We start from the raw sequence: 16,953 nt of genomic DNA, 5'->3' as shown, positions 1-16,953 counted from the left end.
GTGTCCTGCATTGAGGACATCTTACTTCATTCTTCTCAGAGGAATGAAAAGAGGATACATTCACATAACGTAACCTGATTCATTTTCATAACTTTGATTTTCAACATTGATTTTTAACAGCCTCATATACACATACGTACATGAGATAGCCTCACACATCCATATCAGGTGGTACAAAAATAAAAAAACATGACTAAGTAAAAAACAAACAGGGTGTATTAGGTTGACACTCAGGAAAACTGCAAGAAGCCTTTAATGTTTTGAGCATGTGCTTTTCTTCTAAAAAGATAGATGAATAGGGAAAAGAACAAACATGCCTCAATTAGACTGTCACCATGCGCTGAAATGACCAGTATATGTGCTTTACTTGGAGCCATCAGAAACAGCTAAGGATGTGACAGAAACCATGCTTTTTGACATGTCTTTTCACAAAACCTTATGGTTCAAGTCCTCTAAATGGCTCACTCAAAGCTTCACTGTAGCATTTCAGACATCATCATCATCACCAACATTTAATGTCCGTTTCCCATGCTGGCATGGAGTGGATGACTTGACCAGAGCTGGTAAAGCCAGGAGCCACAGCAGGCTCCATTGTCTGTTCTGACATGGTTTCTACAGCTGGATACCCTTCCTAACACCAACCACTCCACAGAGTATATTGGGTACTTTTTTTTTATGTGGCACCAGCACCCTTATCAATTCTGCTATGACAGGAGGGTCTTCTTGAGTACAGCAACACACCAGACATCTCAGTCCTTATTCATCTCCCTCGCAAGGCTCAGTGTCTTGAGATTGGCCTTCAGCACTTCATCCCATATCTTCCAGGGTCTCCCACTTCCCTATAACACTTAAAAAGACACCAGCTACTCCAACAAACTAGATGATTCTTACCCAGCACCACAACTCCTGTAAGACCTTCATCATCATCATTTAATGTCTACTTTTCCCTGCTTGCATAGATCACATGGCATTTTCTGAGGCACATTTTTCTACAGCTGGATGATCTTCCTATCACCAACTCTCGCTAGGCAATACAATCTGGGAAAGATATTTTATTACTGAAAGTGCACCTGACAGGAAGATGTACTATGACTTTATGTCTTTGTTAATTAAACAAACAGGAATAACGAGCCTCAATTATATCACATGAAATTTAATAAACTGTGGAATATTTACTCCAAGTTTCCTCCAGGAACATCTAGATGTTTCGGTAACTAAACCTTGTTGACCACTTTTAAACTAAAGGCATGACAGTTACTCATTTAGCCACATAATATATAGGAGCTGTTGATATCAAGAGTGGGTGATATATAAACCGACCAATGATATGACGTCCTGTACCCATATATACATACCTATATACATATGTATGTACATATGTGTGTATATACACACATATATATATATATTTATATATATATATATATATATATATATATATATATACACACACACACACACATATATATATATACACACACAACGACACAACAAATATACATATATACACACACACAACAAATATACATATATGCACACACACACACACACAAACATATATGCACGCATGCATACAAATATACACATACAGTATAGGTGAAATAGGCAAAGGTAAAGAATACGCACACCGGGGGTCCAGGGTTACACCGAAAACGGATGGTGTGTGCGTATTCTTTATCTCGGCCGGTGAAATAAGCATCAAAGACGCTTTTCCCTAAGCAGAAACTGCAGGAGTTACATAACTATTTAGCATTCAGATTAATCTGTCAAATGTGATGCTTATTTATTCACATTGTTTCGAATTTATCATGCATTATCTCATAGCTTCGAAATTTCGATGTGATTGCTTTTTTTTTTTTTAGAACATCATTGTAGAGTAGGTGTGAGAAGCAAAATTTGGCCGGTATGAACATAAAACGGTTAGAATATTTGAACCAGATATGGTCTGTTTAGATGCTAATGATTTAAGGATGCTGCAAGTTCTTTCTCTCGAACATGACTAAACCATTTGCATAGTTGGGAATCCAACATCTTCACTAGGTATCATAGGGTGACAAGCATTTCGTTCCTTAACCTAACCTGTATTCTTCGCATGATTAGGGCAGTAATAACCAAATTAGCCTTCGGCTACAGAAGGGTTCCATTTGCGATTTGTTGTCAACAACTACCATAAGCTGCCATGGCGATCTTCCAAGTGACTTTTTATATACAGACAATATATGTATACAATATATGTACTTATATACATATATGTGTGTGTGTGTGTGTGTATATATATATAGAGAGAGAGAGACCTAAGATAACACGTATTCTAATAGTCAAAGATACATAACACTGAACCTGTGTACATACACCTTATTTTATGTTCGTGATAGAGTTTAAAACACGAGATATTCGATATACAAACACATACAAAGACCACATATGTACACTCATATATTAATACACAATGTATACGCTCACTGATGCGGTTATATTTGCAGACATACCCATACACTCGTTAATGTGTACCTGTAGATTTACCCCAAACGTAACTTCCGTCTTTCGTTTTCTGTTGTCAGAATGTATTTATATAAACGATAAACAAATATATGGATTCTTTTTAGAAGACAACTGTTTAAGAAGTCTTGGAAAAGAAAAACTAACGATCTTCAAAACAAATGACGTGTGAGACACAAACGGAAAGAAAACTACAATAACATTTATCAGCCGAACTCTATAACGTTGTACGTAATCAAACAAAGATATGATACAGAATAGAAACAAGTAAAGGAATAGGAACGAAAGTAAGATATGTCCTAGTGAAATTACATGAAGAAGAAGAAACGGCTTAAATGATTGCTTTATATTTTGGCAAAAAATGTTGTCCAACTTACCGCAGTCAAAACATAAATGCCGCTCATACACAAGTGGTTATTGTGCGCATGCGTCGTTGTCAGGAATCTTATTTGTTATTGTTACAAGTTCCCAGAGGAGAATAAATTAGTTTGCAGTGGTGGTGAAGGGGGAAGGTGATGAGTATCTGGTACTTGTTTTCAGTCGATGGACTGCGGACAATGCCGGGGCATCGCCTTCGAGGGTTTTAGTCGAATAATTGATCGGGTACTTCGGGTTTGTTTTTCTTTCAAAAGACTGGTATTTATTCGATCGGTGTCTCTTGCTGCATCGATAAGTTACAGGGACGTAAATAAACCAAGCGGTGACAAGCACACACAAACGTGTATATATGGACTGCGGACAATGCTAGAGCATCGCCTTCGAGGGTTTTAGTCGAATAATTGATCCGGTACTTTGGGTTTGTTTTTCTTTCAAAAGACTGGTATTTATTCGATCGATGTCTTTTGCTGCATCGCTAAGTTACAAGAACGTAAACAAACCAAGCGGTGACAAGCACACACAAATATGTATATATAAGCCGGGCTTCTTTGAGTTTCCATCAACCAAATCCACTCACGGACTGGGGCTGTAGAGAAGATATTATGCAGTGAGACTGTACTCAAAACCATCGGATTGAGAAGCAAACTTCTTACCACGCAGCCTCGCTTGTACCAATGTAGAGTAGAATAGGCTAAATTTTTCTGTTTGTAACTTTTTTATTTATTTTTTATCTTTATTTGGATAGCTGCCATGCTGGGGCACCGCCTTGAAAATTTTTTAGTAGAATGAATCAATCTCAGTACTTTTTTTTTTTTTTTAATTTTAAGCCTGCTGCATATTCTATCAGTAACTATTGCCGAATCACAGGAACGTAAACAAACCAACACTGGTTGTCAAGTACAAGTAGTAGTGGGGTCATAAACAAACAGAAACATACTAATTTTAAAAATAATCTGATGAAAATTTGACAAAACTTAAAGTGGTTGGAAGAAATTTAACAGAATCCTGGAATTCTTTCAGCTATTTGTCTAACTTTTATCCTTTCTCCCCACCTCTCTCTCTCTCTACCCATCTCTCTCCTTCTCTCTCTCTCTCTCTCTCTCTCCATCTCTCCCTTCTCTCACTTCTGTGTTAATGTTTGTGTGCGTATCCATACATATAGAAGCTTGCATGACTGAATGGTTAAGAAGTGAGGAACCACATTCAATTCTATTGAATAAGGAAGTGTCTTCCACCTTAAGCTCAACTCATGGTAAAGTCTTGTGAATGGTTTTGTTACATGCAATGCCACTGTGTGAGGATAAAGCCTCCAGGATTTCTACATAATATTGTAACTGATTCTATAAATCATCAACATATGTATGAAGGGGATAAAATTATATATATATATGTGTGTGTGTGTATAACAGAGCTAATAGTGAGGGATTATCAATCCAGGCAAAATGCTTCATAAGCTCTCTGTTGGCAAACCAGGCTAACAGTATTGTTCAGATTACTGAAAAACTTCAAGTATTTTTATGACAGGGTCCAAGGTTATAGTTCATCACAGTTCTATACTCTAGATCCATGATTAAGCTCCAGTCAAACTGGTTTTTGCACAGAGTGATAGATAAAAAGTATAAATAATGGCCTGCTTTGTTACAACCAGAAATGGCTCTGACGAAAGTAGCATTAATTTTTCTTGGGTGATCAATAGACCAACGGAGTAAACCTATCAGTAACATACCTAGAATGATTAGTGGAAACAGCTGTAGGCCAAATTTACTCTAATAAAAGAAAAATATGTAATGAACATTATTTATACTTTGTCTTTTATATATATATATATATATACATATTTCAATTCACGATTACATCACTGTACATAAATCCCCTCACTAAACAAGTTTTTCGAAAGCCTTTTTTTGTTTTTGTGTGTGTATATAAATATTCCCCTCCCTTTACCAAAAGCTGAACAGTTATCTCCCTTGCCCACAACAATAATAATAATAATGATAACCAATTACCTTCCCTTGTTTTTCTACTTGTGAAGTCATTCACTCGTAAATATCATCACACACAACATGGACAAAAATTTCTTCTTAAGAAAATATATATTCAAATAAGTAAACCATATCATGAAACCGGTCGATATATTAAAAATTATATTAAAACTATGTAAAGTGTGTGTATTTTCCTTTTTTAATTTCTTATATATGTGTATATATATATATATATATATATATATATATATATATATATATATATATATATATATATATATATGTATGTATGTATGTATGTATGTATACACATACATACATACATATACGAGAGTGGTGCCGAAATGTTCCTGCCTTTGGGTAAAAGAAAATACAGAAGAATCAGTTATATATGATTTTATTTAACATATTTCCCTCTCAAATTCACACACTTATTGCAGTGGTCCTTCAGTTTTTCTATGCCTTGTAAAAGAACTTGGAAGGTTGGGCCTCTAGCCAGACCTTTTGTGACACCCTTAAAACCAGGAACTGTTCAGTACTCCCTTATATATCCATTCCACAGCAACTAGGGCAACAGTCATCCACTATAGTCCAGGGCCAATCCTTGTGAGTGGAATTGGTAAATGGAAGCATGGATATTGTTAGAAGGCCATCTTATATATACCATCATCTTCATTTTCATCATTTTAACATCCATTTTCCTTTGCTTGCATGAATCACACACAATTCATTGAAGTTTAATTTATTTTCTATGGTCAGATGCCTATCTTATTGTCAACCCTTACTTGTTTCCAAGCAACAAAATATCATTTCATCATGGCTGGACATGTCTTCACAGTAGACTGGAAACAAATGGCACTGACTGTATGATGTTGACACACACAATCTCTCTCTCTATCTATCTATCTCTCTTTCTCTCTTTCTCTCTCCTTCCTTTTCTCTCTCTCATACACACACACACTTATCATTGTCACATCATCATCATTTTAACATCCACTTTTCCATGCTTGAATGGGTTAGATAGAATTCATTGAGACAAATTTTCAACACCTGGATGCCATTCCTCTCACCAATACTCACTGGCTTTGCAGGCAAAATAATATTTCTCCTTGACCAGGAATGTTTTTTGTGGAAGACTGGAAATGAACATCACTTGTATGCTGATCATGCTCATTTACAGCCATATATATATATATATATATATTTATATATATATATAAAATAGATACAGACACACATACACATATATACACAATGGGATTCTTTCAGTTTCCATCTGCCAAATCCACTCACAAAGTTTCGATGACTCTTGGGGCTATAGTAGAAGTTACTTGTCCACTGTCCAAAGTGCAGCACAGTAAAACTGAGTCCAAGACCACACATTTGGTAACCAAGCATGCATCAGGCTTCTTTGAGTTCCCATCCACCAAATCCAATCAAAAGACTTTTATTGACCTAGGGTAATCGAAGTTGCTTAAACTGCCAAGAAGTGGGACCTGAAATCATTTGGTTGGGAACAGCAACCTTCTCAACCACATAGCCATGTCTGGACCTCTGTGTGTGTGTGTGTGAGGGGAAAGTGTAAATGAATGATATGATTGATACTGATGACTGATAGATAAGAAGGTATTAGAGAAGTGGTAGGGGCAAGGGATCAAAAGAGATGTATGGAGCTCTCTCTCTCTCTCTCTCTCTCTCTCTCTCTCTCTCTCTCTCTCTCTGTACCTATTTGTGTCAGTCATGGGTTCAATTTCTGGACTGAGTGTTTCACTGTGTGCTTGAGCAAGGCACTTCATTTCACATTGTTCCAGTCTATTTGTCTGAAAATGAGTCACAGCAAAGCCCTGGTGCAGCTCTCTCTCTCTCTCTCTCTCTCTCTCTCTCTCTCTCTCTCTCTCTCTCTCTCTCTCTCTCTCTCTCTCCTTCAAGCTGGCACATCCTGGACTTGCTGCTGGGTCAAAGACTGAGAGAGTCAAAACTGTGACCATGTCTGCTCATGACAACATAGGCACCAAAAATAATTGATGAAATCATGGCACATGCTCCTAAGTCATACCTGTTCACAAGTGATGGCCAGCTCTTTCTTACAAAAGGCTGCTGAAAAGTTTCTGTCTTTAAGGGTATTGTGAAAGGCCTGGCTGGAGTCCCAACCATCAGAGTTCTTTTACAGAGTTTAGAAAAATTGAAGGACTGGTGTAATAAGTGTGTGAATCTGAAAGGGGATCATATTGAATAAAATCATAATTACCTCATCCTCCCATACTTTCTTTTACCCAAAGCCAGGAACTTTTCAGTATTCCCTCATATGTGTATATGCATGTGCGTGTGTGTGTGTATACATCTGCATCTAAACACACGTATAACAAGCTCTGCATCTAATCTTAGTCACATGACATAATATACTAATAATGTCATTTACCTTTTTTCAGTATGTATGGTTATATGTACGGAAACAATAGAATAGAATGGCCATGAAGCCATGCTGATTCTAGATGCCTTGTTATCATTTTCACTTTGCCAAGAATAAAATCTTTTCATTATAGAAATGTTCCAAGAAGTTTATGACAACTTGCTCAGACACGAACTATTGAGGAATATTACATTGCCTACACTGACTGAGAGATAGCTAGAAGGCTTCTAAATACAAACAACATGAATGAATTTATAAACAATAAGAAGAATCACCTAAATACAAGCTTGGACAGGTTACATAGGTCAAATAAACCTTATAATCTATACATATATATATATATATATATATATATATATATATGTATGTACATACATATATACAAATACATACATACAAACATACATATATATATATATATATATATATATATATATATATATATATATCATCATCATCATCATCATCGTTTAACGTCCGCTTTCCATGCTAGCATGGGTTGGACGATTTGACTGAGGACTGGTGAAACCGGATGGCAACACCAGGCTCCAGTCTGATTTGGCAGAGTTTCTACAGCTGGATGCCCTTCCTAACGCCAACCACTCAGAGAGTGTAGTGGGTGCTTTTACGTGTCACCCGCACGAAAACGGCCACGCTCGAAATGGTGTCTTTTATGTGCCACCCGCACAAGCCAGTCCAGGGGCACTGGCAACGATCTCGCTCGAAAATCCTACAGGAGCCAGTCAGGCGGTACTGGCAACGGCCACGCTCAAAATGGTGCATCTCATGTGCCACCCGCACAAGAACCAGTCCAGGGGCACTGGCAACGATCTTACTTGGCTTGCCGGGTCTTCTCACGCACAGCCCATTTCCAAAGGTCTCGGTCCGTAGTCATCGCCTCGGTGAGGCCCAATGTACGAAGGTCTTGCCTCACCACCTCAGCCCAGGTCTTCCTGGGCCTACCTCTTCCACGGGTTCCCTCAACTGTTAGGGTGTGGCACTTTTTCACGCAGCTATCCTCCTCCATTCTCACCACATGTCCATACCAGCGCAATCGTCTCTCTTGCACGCCACAACTGATGCTTCTAATGTTCAGCTTTTCTCTCAAGATACTTACACTCTGACGGGTATTCACATTGACATTACACATCCAACGGAGCATACTGGCTTCATTCCTTGCGAGCTTACGTATGTCCTCAGCAGTTACAGCCCATGTTTCACTGCCATGTAGCATGGTTGTTCGTACGCATGCGTCATACAGTCTGCCTTTTACTCTGAGTGAGAGTCCCTTTGTCGCCAGCAGGGGTAAGAGCTCTCTAAACTTTGCCCAGGCTATTCTTATTCTAGCAGCTACACTTTCAGCGCACCCACCCCCACTACTAACTTGGTCGCCCAGATAGCGGAAGCTATCGACTACCTCTAGTTTTTCACCCTGGAATGAGATAGAAGTTGTTTCCTGTTTGTTTGCAGTCTTTATTGCACCTGAACATCTGCCACAAACAAAAACTAACTTGCTAGTTAACCTGCCTTTGATGTTGCTGCACCTCTTATGTGTCCATAGCTTGCACCGGGTACATCTTATAGAGTTACTACCTACTCCTTTTCTACATACTGAGCAGGGCCATCTACCTGAAGGGGTTTGTGTTTTATCTACCTTCCTACTTATTAGGATTTTGGTTTTAGCTAGGTTGACTCTAAGGCCCTTCAATTCTAGACCTTGCTTCCACACCTGAAACTTCTCCTCTAGTTCTGATAGTGACTCCGCAATTAGGGCAAGGTCATCAGCATAGAGGAGCTCCCAGGGGCAACCTGTCTTGAACTCCTCTGTGATTGCCTGGAGGACTATGGTAAATAATAGGGGGCTGAGGACGGAACCTTGGTGGACCCCTACCTCTACCCGGAATTCATTGCTGTACTCATTTCCAACCCTCACCTTACTGGCCGCATCTCTGTACATGGCTCGCACAGCTCTCACTAGCCATTCTTCTATCCCAAGTTTCCTCATTGACCACCAGATAAGGGATCGGGGGACCCTGTCAAAGGCTTTCTCCATGTCAACGAAAGCCAGGTACAGAGGTTTATCCTTGGCTAGGTATTTCTCTTGCAACTGTCTCACTAGAAATAAGGCATCAGTAGTGCTTTTACCTGGCACGAACCCAAACTGCATCTCATCTAAATTGATTCGCTCCCTAATTAGTTGGGCTATGACCCTCTCTGTAACTTTCATAACCTGATCTAACAGCTTGATGCCTCTGTAATTATTTGTATCTAAAGCGTCCCCTTTACCTTTGTAGCAGTTGACTATGATGCTGCTACACCAGTCATAGGGTATGACTCCTTCGTGTATCACCTGGTTCGTAATACGGGTGACTAGGCTATAGCCAACACTGCCAGATATTTTGAGCATCTCTGCAGTGATTCCTGATGGGCCGGGGGCTTTCCCGGTCTTCATACTCTTAATTGCTTTATCTACCCTGGTACTATCAACTCGGATAGCTGGTCCCTCTATTGGGTCGACATAAGGCAGGCTCTCTTTCTCCCATTCATTCTCTTTATTAAGCAATCTATCGTAGTGGCATCTCCAGACCTCTTTCTTTGCATCCTCATTTAATGCAAGCGTACCATCATCCATGCGAACACATTTCTCTCCTACAACATCACTATTCTCTCTCCTACACTGTCTTGCAACCCGAAATACCTCGAGTCTTTGGTCCTCACGGCGCAGAACATTGGCAAATCTTTCCTTATCTGCTTCCCCTCTGGCTAAATAAACCTGTCGCCTAGCCTCCCTTCTGGCACATTGGTACAATTCCCTGCTACCACCGTTCTTCCAGTCCTTCCAAGCTTGTTTCTTTTGTCTAATAGCCCTGTCTACCTCCTTGTTCCACCACCACGTTACTCTGGGTTGGGAGGGGACCTTACACCACCCACAAATCTGGTCGGTGGCTTTCAACAGGTTGTCCCGCAGAAATCTCCAATTGTCTTCCACGTTGTATGATGCTATATCCCCTTCTATTTCGTTAAATATATATATATATATATATATATATATATATATACATACATATATATAAATACATACATATATACATTCGTGCGGGTGACACGTAAAAGCACCCACTACACTCTCTGAGTGGTTGGCGTTAGGAAGGGCATCCAGCTGTAGAAACTCTGCCAAATCAGACTGGAGCCTGGTGTTGCCATCCGGTTTCACCAGTCCTCAGTCAAATCGTCCAACCCATGCTAGCATGGAAAGCGGACGTTAAACGATGATGATGATGATGATGATATACACATATACACACACACATATATATATATGCATATATATATATATATATATATATATATATATATATATATATATATATATATATATATATATATATATATATTATTTATATATATAAATCAGGTTGAGTAAAAAGTAAGCAACGTTTTGAACCATAAAGAATTTGTACCAGATTTTTGCAGAGTTTTGAATTTTTTTAAAACATTTTTTACAATTGTCTGATAATACAGACATGAACTTGCACAAATGCATCAATAAATTAACAAGCAATTTTGCTATTCAACTTCAAAAAAGGATGTAAAGCAGCTGAAACTGTTCACCATATCAACGAATTGTTTGGTGAGGAAATGACCAGTGAGAGGTCAGTTTGAAAATGGTTTAAACAAATTCACAGTGGAGACCTGAGCCTTGAAGATCGTGAGCGTAGTGGACGCCCATTTGTCATCAATGGCAGAAAATTAAAGACCGGCATTGAGAAACATCCAAGTAAAATCACTTGAGAACCCAGAAGATAGCATCGGGCAAAATGCCAACTACCTGGTATAAAACATGGGCTACAGCAAATATTCTACTCTGGAACTTGTGCCCGTGACATGTGTAAGGATTTTCAAGCGAGATCGTTGCCAGTGCCCCTGGACTGGCTCTTGTGCGGGTGGCATGTAAAATACACCATTTTGAGTGTGGCCGTTGCCAGTACCGCCTGACTGGCCTTCGTGTGGGTGACACGTAAAAGCACCCACTATACTCTCCGAGTGGTTGGCGTTAGGAAGGGCATCTAGCTGTAGAAACTCTGCCAAATCAGATTGGAGCCTGGTGTAGCCATCAGGTTTCACCAGTCCTCAGTCAAATCGTCCAACCCATGCTAGCATGGAAAGCGGACGTTAAACAATGATGATGATGATGATGAATACCACAGATTTGCTTGTCAGTAGCTTGACCTTCGCCAGTTGAGCATGTAGCTTAGTGGCTGACAATATATACATCTCTGATCATGAGCAAGAGTAATGGGGGAGCATCATAGCCATGTGTTGAGAGTGATTCTTTAGAGTTTGAATAAATGTAACAAAAGCAAAGTTTGAAAGAAATATTAGCCATATTTCACACTTTCCAAGAGTAAACAAATAGGAAATGACAGTTGCTACCCAAGGACAAATACTGAGTTACACAGTGTATTAGTAAGACAGGTGAGATAATTAAAAGACTAAACACATTAGTCATCCTAACCTACTTGTCTCAATATTCATTGAACCCCATAAAAAATAAGTCATGCTCTCATTTCACAGGTGAGTGATTAGAAAACGCAATTTTTATAGAACTATTCAACTCACATTATCTGGGACAAACATTTATAATTACTTTTGAGAAAGAAAAAGTTATACTTAACATAAGCGGATTGGCAAAATGAGTAGAGCCAACAAACAATATACCTTTCTAATGTTTATTTTCATCTTTTTATGTTTTGAGTTTAAATTCACTGAGGTTAATCTTATTTTATTGACCACGGAAGCATTTCATGCCTCCGTGGTCAATAAAACAAAGCTCTCCTTGTCAAGTTCTTTATATAAAGTATATGGCTGCAAGCATGGGTATGTGCTTAAGAAGTTTACTTTGTAATCATGTGGATCCAGGTTCAAATCCATTGGGTGACCATTTGGATAGTTATCTTATATATATATATATATATATATATACATAACTCTACTGGGAAGTTGGTGTTGGGAAGGGCATCCAGCTGTAAAAATCCTGCCAAAACAGTCATAGAAGTCTCATGCAGGCTTCTGCCTGGGATGAAGATGATGATGATATATATTTTTATATATATGCATATATATATAGAGATAGATAGATAGATAGATAGATAGATAGATAAATAGATAGATAGATAGATAGATAGATAGATAGATAGATAGCAGACAGACAGACAGACAGACAGATAGACAGACAGACAGGCAGGCAGACAGGCAGGCAGGCAAGCAGACAGACAGACAAACAGACAGGCAGACAGACAGATAGATAGATATAGATATATACAGCTTTACTAATAGGGGAAATAAAACTCAACACATAAAGCTGAGTATTTTATTAACCCTTGAGTCACTGTAACTCTTCAGCATATATATATATATATATATATATATATATATATATACATACATATATACATACATACATGTATATATCATCATCATCATCGTTTAATGTCCGCTTTCCATGCTAGCATAGGTTGGACAATTTGACTGAGGACTGGTGAACCAGATGGCTACACCAGGCTCCAATCTGATTTGGCAGAGTTTCTACAGCTGGATGCCCTTCCTAACGCCAACCACTCAGAGAGTGTAGTGGGTGCTTTTACGTGCCACTGGCACGAAGGCTAGTCAGGTGGTGCTGGCAACAGCCACGCTCAAAATGGTGTATATTACGTGCCACCTGCACAGGAGCCAGTCCAGTGGCACTGGCAACGATCTCGCTCGAATGTCTTTACACGAGGCACCGGCACAAGTGCCAGGAAGGCAGCCATGGGTACAGGTGCCATCCCGATTTCGCTTTCGCTTGCCACAACAGGTCTTCGCAAGCCGAGTATAGTGTTCAATGAGAAACGAAGGCAGTATTTTCTACTGGATGTGCAGCACCAATGTGCATGAACAACAAAGCACAAATGTGTTCAGAGAAAAGCTGAGCATAAGAAGAATCAAATGCAGCATGCAATAGAGGAGACTACATTGGTTTGAACATGTGATGTGTATGAATGAAGACAGCTGTATAAAGAAGTGCCAGTCATTGTAAGTGGATGGCACCTGTGGAAGAGGGAGGCTCAGGAAGATATGGGATGAAGTGGTGAGGTCTGATCACAGAGAAAATAACACTGGACTGAGATGTCTGGCAATATGAGGTTCTAGAGAAGACCCACCCACATCAGTGAACCTAAGTTCTCGAAGCGTTGTGTCTCACCCACACGTAACAATAAAACTTTCACACACCCTACCCCAACAAACTAAACTACATCCCTCTGTCTCCTTCTCTCTGGCTGGGTATCCATGGACCGTCTCTACAGCAAGCCATCTGTTTCTGCCCCTCTGCCACACTCTAGTCTTTCATCATCTGACACAAGATAACCTCCTCCAATGCCCCCTCCCCTCTCAAAGACTCTGTCTTGCAAAGTCACTCAGTAACCCTGCCAGGTTTAGCTCATAATGAATATATTTTTTGATTCCCTTACCTTGGTGACGATCAGAGAGTGAAAGCAGCCCACTGATGTGTGTGTGTGTGTGTGTGTGTGTGTGCATGTGTGGGTGTGCGTGTGCCAAAGGAAGTTCTTTTATGGTATTCTTTTGTTTGAAGTAGGAAAGTTGCCAACACGATCATATGGTCGATCATATGCGATCATATGATTGTTCATTAATTTCCATGAAAAATTTTTTATTTCTTAATACTTTGAAGAGAGCAGAAATTGAAAGAGAAGAGAAAGTGAAACCGTGGTATTTGCTTTGAAGTGAGAGCAGAAAGTGAAAGCGAGGAGAAAGTGAAAGCGAGGAGAAAGTGAAAGTGAGGAGAAAGTGAAAGCAAGGAGAAAGTGAAAGATATATGTTCGTGTATATGAAATTGACATGTGTGCGTGTGTATTCATGCGTGCGAGTGTGCATGAAAGAGAGAGAGAGTGAGTGAGTGAAGGTGTGTATTGTCATGTATGTGTAAGTGGCACTCACTTGATCTCTCTTTCTCTCTCTCTCTGTCTCACACACACACATCTTTCATATATACACATACATAATATGCATACATCTTTTTTGTATATATGTGTACATGTGCGTGTGAGAGAGAGAAGGAGTGACTGTATTTCGTCATCATATAGAGAAATGGATGTCTTTTAAGGTACACACTCATATAGAAAATGTGACGTTGTCATCGTCGTTGTTGTAGTATAAAATGTTTTTTATAGTTGACTTATAGAAAAGGTTATAATGTAAATTGTTGTAATGCAAATATGTAAATAAAAATAAAGTTTATTTGATAGTCATAAGATTACTGAACCTTTTGATACCCCATACATCAAAATCAGCAACTCAGTAGTTTTCAAATGGATAAGGGAGATAGGCACACATGCACATACACATACAAACTCTCTTTTATATATATGGAAGTGTCCTTGACTGCTGTTCTTTCTGTCTGTCTCTCACATTCCCTGTGTGTCTATTTCTTCCTTCTCATCCCCTTCCCTGATGTCAGTCACACTCATTATGTCACATTTCCATGAACCTAACACTTTTGTACCCCTCTCATTTTATCATGTAATAGCCCAACCCCCCCGTAGTCGGCCCATTGTCAATTTTTATTGAAATTCAATTAGCCTATAATTGAACTGGATGTTAGTTTAACACGTACACAAAATTTGCTGAAGATTGGTTCCCTGGTTTGAGCAGCAAGATGGTCACAGACAGACATACAAAAATTGCCATTTATATATAAGATATCAATATATATATATATATAGATATATACTCTTTTACTTGCTTCAGTCATTTGACTGTGGCCATGCTGGAGCACCACCTTTAGTCGAGCAAATCGACCCCACGACTTATTCTTTGTAAGCCTAGTACTTATTCTATCGGTCTCTTTTGCCGAACCGCTAAGTTACGGGGACATAAACACACCAGCATCGGTTGTCAATCGATGTTGGGGGGACAAACACAGACACACAAACATATACACACACATACATATACACATATATACAACGGGCTTCTTTCAGTTTCCGTCTACCAAATCCACTCACAAGTGGCTATAGTAGAAGACACTTGCCCAAGGTGCCACGCAGTGGGACTGAACCTGGAACCGTGTGGTTCGTAAGCAAGCTACTTACTGAACAGCCACTCCTACGCCTATATATATATATATATATATATATATATATATATATATATATATATATATATATATATATATATATATATATATATATATACACATACATATACATATAGCTAGAAATTTACAGTTGCTCTTTTATCGCATCATTAGAAACTCATCAAACAAGTCACTATGAGAACTTTTTAACTCATGATGCTATTGTTAATTCACAATGTAATATATTTTAAGTACTGACCTTGATCTAATTCCATTTTTTTTCCACCACTATTTTGTAGTCTTGTGGCCATATTAGAAGTTGTAATTAGTGTAGGTAAACCACTTTTCAACCGCCGTTGGCTCTAGATCCATGTCAAATTATTTGTTTTGCCAGACTAACTAATAATTCTCTACAAGCATATGAAGGTGCTGACTCTCACACTCTCGGTAAAGCTCAACTTCATTAATATGAAGAAATAAATATTTAAAATTAAAACTAATGCTACATGCTAACCTCCTAACCTGAATTAACTAGTCTGACTGGTCATTAAAAATTCATGTTTAGGAATTCATAATTATGACCAGGTTAAAAGAGATGCTGGATCATCAATTGCCAGAAAATCAGAGGTACACTTGTACTTATTAAATTTTGCATATTTGTTTATTTATTTGTTATTCAGTCAGTTCAAGATGGATAAAGAAGTAAATAAATAAATCTAGAATTTCTTACATTCTTGTTCTGACAGGTATTAAACTTAGATATTGGTAATGTAATACTGCTTCAGATTTTAGGCACAAGGCCAGCAGTTTTGAAGGAGGGGTTTTAGTTGATTAAATTAACCCAGTACTTGACCGGTAGTTTGTTTTATCAACCCCCATAAGGACAAAAGGCAAAGTTGACCTCAGATATTTTTGAACTCAGAATGTAGAAGCCCTGAATGAAAGCTACTGCGCATTTTTTCTGACACTTCAGTAGTTCTGCCAATCCACTGTACTTAACCCTTTAGTGCTTAATCCAGCCACATCTGGCACAAATATTCAACCTGTTTTATGTTAAAACTGAGCAGATCCAATCTCTCATACTTACCCTACAATGTCAATCTAAAAATATGCAAACACACTATTGAAATTTTGAATCTACATGATAATGCATGAATAATTCAAAACAATGTGAATAAATAAGCAATACACTTGTCCAAAGAAATCTGAATGCCAGAAGGTTAATGATAAAATAATACTAGTTTACAGTAAGAGCATTATTTTTTCATTCAATTTCTTAACTACCAATGCTCTATGAAGGAAAAAATAATTTTTAAAAAACCCACTTTTCATGAGTTTCTTCCAAACTGTAATTATTTTCCATCTACAAGAAATGTCTCACTTCATACAATGTTAAATTAATAAATCTAAGGCTATATCATGCTGATGGTTGCTAAAAAGAATGTAGTAGTTCTGTACATGATTACAACAGACTAGAAATTTTAAGAACTTCATAAAAAGTAAACCAAAATAATATTTAAATACATGAATTCTTTGCATTGTTTTCTTCA

The 16,953-nt window shown here is 38.3% G+C and overlaps 1 protein-coding gene across 1 annotated transcript in view; it reads right to left on the bottom strand.

Moving 5' to 3' along the window:
- Positions 1-3,003, bottom strand: part of LOC106884324 (uncharacterized) — a 72,598-nt gene extending 69,595 nt beyond the window's left edge. Inside the window, exon 1 of the mRNA XM_014935655.3 lies at positions 2,877-3,003. The gene's annotated coding sequence lies outside the window, so the exon portion shown is untranslated. The remainder of the gene's footprint in view (positions 1-2,876) is intronic.
- Between the last annotated feature and the right edge of the window lie 13,950 nt (positions 3,004-16,953).

Source organism: Octopus bimaculoides, chromosome 13, assembly GCF_046866305.1.
Source record: "Octopus bimaculoides isolate indiv1 chromosome 13, ASM4686630v1, whole genome shotgun sequence".
NCBI lineage: Eukaryota > Metazoa > Mollusca > Cephalopoda > Octopoda > Octopodidae > Octopus > Octopus bimaculoides.
Note: the sequence above shows the minus strand (reverse complement) of the source record. Positions and strands in the feature narration are given on the sequence as shown.